Source organism: Entamoeba invadens (assembly GCF_000330505.1).
Source record: "Entamoeba invadens IP1 unplaced genomic scaffold scaff_1105074725311, whole genome shotgun sequence".
Taxonomy (NCBI): Eukaryota; Evosea; order Mastigamoebida; family Endamoebidae; genus Entamoeba; species Entamoeba invadens.
In genome coordinates, this window is record NW_004191833.1 from 1 (window position 1) to 5,693 (window position 5,693).

The window sequence follows — 5,693 nt, forward strand, 5'->3', positions numbered from 1 at the left end:
ATTGTATTGTTTAATAATTCCTATATTGATACACATCTTTATATTTTGCTTTTTATATATTATTGAGTCAATAGTTGTTTGATTTTGTCAAAATTTCTCCAGTTATCTAATTTATATCAACACATTTATTTTTAAAATGAATAAAACAATAAAACTTTTTAGGTCAAAAATTGTTTGAAGATCGATGTATTTTCAAGTAAGTCACTCCAACAATAATTGTTTAAAAACTGACACATTATGATATCATGAAGACTTGAAACGGTAACTAATTAGTTTTTCTTCAAATTTGTTTATTTTATCATCTGTAATTAATTAAAATACCAAGTTAAAATTCAACTAAATTTTAATGATCAACACATTTACTCGATATTAACAATTAATCGAGTTACTTTATTAAATTAGACTGAATTACGTCAATTATATCCAAAACGTATTTTAATATAAATAATGAAATACATTTTACTCAATATTTTAATCATAATAAAAATGTGAAACGATTGTTTTTATTTTTTAGTGTTAAAAATGATTTTCTTTGTTTCTAAAAATAGTAAAAATAATGACGATTTTATAAATAAGGAAAAATAACAGGGAGATAAAATAAATTTCAAAATAATAAAGAGGTCATACACTTTTTTGTTTCAGTTTAACATCAAAAAATTATTTTTTTCATATAACCACACCACATAAAAAAATATAAAATTTAAATATCTTAGGTAATAATTGCATTTTTTTACCTCTCATTGAGGGCAATGACGAATTATTGAAAAGAGTTTATCAGTTTTTTAACATAAATGACTTTTCATTATAAGTAAAAAAAATTGTTAATTGTGATGCAATTTTTATTCTATGTTGTAAAATGATCATAACCTTCTATGTAGATAATGTGCATAATACATTTTATTCAAATTTCATGTTCATCATTTATAATAAATATATAATTCAATTACTAAAATATTTTATACGATAAGATTTCAATAAAAACATTATTGTTTAATTGATAAATTATGTATTGTTTTATTGTAATTATAAATTCGTCACTTTATAGAATTGGTAACTGTTCTGTAAAGACTAACACATATTGTACAATGAAAATTATTTGAACATGGTTATATTATTTAGTTTTTTATTTTTTACATTATAATGTGTTATTTTGATATGTAATAATTGTTAATGATATTAAAATGTTTTTGAATAATATGTAAAAATTCGCTGTGTTAATTTTACAAGAATATTCAATAAATAATTATATAATGTTAATTTATTTTTTTGTTAAATAAATTCAATTATAAGTCTGTTAATTTGTCAAGAAAAATCTTAAATATTTTTTATAGTTTTATGTTAATTAATTATATTTTTGTGTGTTAATAATAATAGAAAATGTGTTAATAATATTTAAATGTTAATTTTATGTTTTCGTTAATTTAAATTCTGTTTTTATTTTGCTATAAAATTTAAAAAATGGATAAATACAATAAAAAGTGTTTATTTGTGGGTTTTTAAACTAAGAAAAAACGTATATTTGTGGGTTTATCATGGAATTGTGAAGTAAATTCTATTCACCATTTTTTCCATTAAAAACAGTGTTATAGAAAATATAGTAATTTTTTGAATTATAATAAAACTATATTATTTATCTAAGTGGACCTAAATTCAACGTTCTCGATCAAAATAATTATTTGTGGGTTTTACATTTTGATTGGTCTATTGACCCACAAATAGACGTAACCCACAAATATAAAAACCCACAAAAAGACACTTTTTACTGTATTTACAAATTGTTAATTTATCAAAAACAATTTGATAAAAACTATTGAATCTTCTGGAATCACAATTCATTATCACCCAATGCCCCGTCTATTTGCGTATTTTTAAAAATGGCTTTACCAAAAATGATTTTTTGCCGCAAAAACAGTATCTTTAGTTTTTTTATGAAAAACAATTTTCTCCGAGGCATGACTAAGACAAAAAATTATTGTGGCAAAAACTGCCAATTATATTGTCTGACCTATTATATAAACTTATCAAAATAAAAATTAATGAGAAAGAAATTTTACTTGTAAAAATTATAATTTTAGATATTAACAACTGATAGTTTAAACCTTTAAATTATAAACAATAAAACAATTAAATATAGTTTAAAACATTTTAAACTTAATGACAAAAACAACTATATGTACATACAAACAAACAACACAAAATGTTTTATTAATCATAAATATATTTAAAAAACGAATATTTAGACCCGACTGATTTATTATTTGAAAAAAAACAAAACCTTTGTTAGAAAGATTATTATAAAACAATAAAATATTTGTTTTTGTGAAACAATAATAATAAAACACAAATGTATTAATTTATTTAGATAATCGGATATAGCTCTCTTTAAATCCTTTGCTAGAAAGGTTAATAACTTGTTGCATTCGAACACCAACAGAATGATACAAGCGATATATTAAATTTGTAATTTTTGTGAAACTAGCTAAAAGACGGTAAATAAGTCGATACATTTTTCGGTTGAGACAATTACGGCAATGAATAAGACACAGCAAAGTGAATAAACCAAATCAATTTGATTAAACAAGATTGGTAATTTGATTTTATAGTATGGTTTCAAAATTTATAAATTTGTAATAAATAAACCATTTTAATGTTATATCATTCAGAAAATAATAAAATGAAATTGAAGTGTTTTCTTGTTTTTTATTCAAAATACCACTTGACATGTTTGCCATATTTTTCCAAGTGCCCATTCTCATTTATTATCAAACTCTTTATTTTATTGGGCAGTATTCAAATCCATTTGTTTCTTCGCTAATAACACATTTTTAATATTGTGTTGGTGTTGTATGAAAACGTTAAAAATGGGTTAAATAGGACTAAAATTAAAACGTGGTGTTAGTATATGAAAAAACATTATAAATATTAAGAATAATTATTAATAAAAACAATATTTATTATTAATAATTTATTTAAATTGCTAAATAAACAATTTAAGTTAAAGATAGAAATACAATTTAAAATATCAAAGCTATTCCAATTAAAAATAAATTATACACAAAGTTAACACTGTATAATGTGGATTTAATTTGTAAGTTTTCAATCACACACTCACATTAAATTATTAATGTTTTTTTTTCATTTCATTGAATACATCACATTCGTTATCAAACTAAACAGTGTTAACTTTGTGAAATTTACGAGTTATATCAAAACTTCAAAACAATCGTGATATTTAATACCGACAACATCATGCTTGTATCTGTTACATTAGACTTTGTGAATATCAGTATTCAACTTCCAAAATGTTTTCAACCATTGACATTAGCGCAACAATTTGTCTGAAATTTGTTTGTAGTTTATTTTTCACACTTGTAGAAACATTCTCGAGCCTCAAAATGATACCAAATTCATTTCAAAAAACTCTCAAAATATTTCTAATATTTCGACTATCTGTAAGTCCATTCTATCATCAAAATAAAATGCCATTATAAATGGTAATATTGTTATTCAAATATCTCCACACTCATTAATTGACAAATGTTGTGTGTCAGACAATGGCATTGTATCAAAATTTTCATTGATATCAATGAAATAACTCGATAACATGGAATATCCAAATGGTGTGTTGGTGCCCACAAATTTGATGACTAACAAAACGTCAACAAGTCAAAAAATACAACTTTTTGTATTGTTTCAAATCTTCGTGCATTTGAAAGATAATATGTACTTGACTTTACTTGACCTGACAATTTTTAACTTGTGTGGACGTTGTTTTGAAGTGATGATGTTGAAGACCGTGTAAAAATTTTCAAATTGTGTAATGCTGTTTATGTATTCTGCTTTGTACATCTTGTGTACTACAACTTTTGAATATCATAATTCCATTGTTATAATGGAAACTTGTAGAAACTCCAATATGGAGACTGAATTGATTACTTTGTTGATTTGTTTGTATATTTTAAATTTTATTTCTTTTGCATTTTTGATTTCAGTGTCATTGTTTGTCACCATCTCATTCTTCGTTTGAAAGCAAAAATCAAAACAGTACTCATTTTAATTATTTTTATACAATTGAAGGGGACTATCATTCTGTTCCAAGAATTTTTTTCAAAATATTCTTAAGGTGGTTGTGATACCAATAACATCACGTCGAAGTTGTGATTAATACAAAACTCTGTTTCCTCTTCTAATGATAAGACTTGTGCCATAAAACGGGAACCCAGATCAATTCAATTCCAAGTAAAAGTGATTGCTTAACCAAATGCCCAGAATCCTCTCCAATGTTGTTAGTGAAGAACAATGATGTTTTAAGAAGTTCATATGGATTTGACAATGTCACTTGAATTATATTTTACTCATATAGAAAAATACTCTTAGATGCTAATTGCCAATGAAAGTCAATATATCTTATAACATGGTAAGCAGAAGACTTTAACTAAATACACACAAAGATTTGTAAAATAAGAACATGTTGATTGTCACTTGTAAGTGTGTGGATATCATAGAATATTCTATTAAAATACGAAGTAAAATGAATACATAAACTACTTCAAACTTTATGTATTAAATAAAACAGTTAGCCATCTAAAGGTGTTTGGAAAGGTTTGTAATTATCTCGCCAATATAGACTAGTTTAAAACAACTTAAATAACAAAGTTAAAGAAAATTTCCAAAAGTCTATCTTGTATTGCCAACTTTGTTATATATTAATTGGACCACTTTAAAAACATATAATCTCAACTTTGTCAACAAAAATGTTTTGTTTGTTGTATTGTAATACTACTAATAATAATAGATCTGTTGTTTGTTTCGTAATAAAATAAATTAAAATATTTGCAATATAAGTTTTATTCTCCCTATTTATATCTTTTTGAAAGATTCATTTAAAGATTTAAAATCACTCATTTGAATATACAAGTTTTTTAAAGTGATAGTTTGTTGAGGATAATTGTTCTGATGTCTCGGTATTTTGTTTTTTTAAATTTAATTTAAATAACTTTCTTTAATACTTAAATTGATTTCATTATAATTTATCAATGTAAATACATAAAGCAATTTTTGGAAACATCATTATCAATCGAGTTGCCAACGAAGTGATCCAACACAATCAATTGTACTTGATCAAACATTAAATTTTTGTTTTTGAGCTTAAGTTGAGTTTTTTTTTCAAAAGCTTCTGCCATATCAAAAACACTTTGAGTTCACCAATTTGTTCTTTGATTGATTTTTCAGTATAATTTTATATCTTATTTGTACAGTCATTAATCAAATTTATAATTATCTTGAGTTTTGAAGCATTTACAACATAACAACAAACAAATTAGCTTTGTTGTAGAACTCTTTAAAATGTGAAAATTTCCTTGCAAAAAGCAACTCCTTAACTTTTTATTGGAAATATTTGATTGCTTGAATTGTCATTTTTAATAAATTATCTTATTAAATTCTATTTATAGAAAACTTGGGGGTCTTGTCATGGCTGTACAAAATAAAGGTTTATTTTTTTTCACTCCTATTTCAAAATAATTTTTCATTAAAATAAATATTATAATTGTATAATTACAATAAAAATTATACAATTAATATTATTATTTATTAACTAATATTTATAATTTATTGTTATTCAAATTATTAATTACTATAAATTAAGTATATGTAATAAATATGAACAATAAAATACTAAATATTAATTAAAA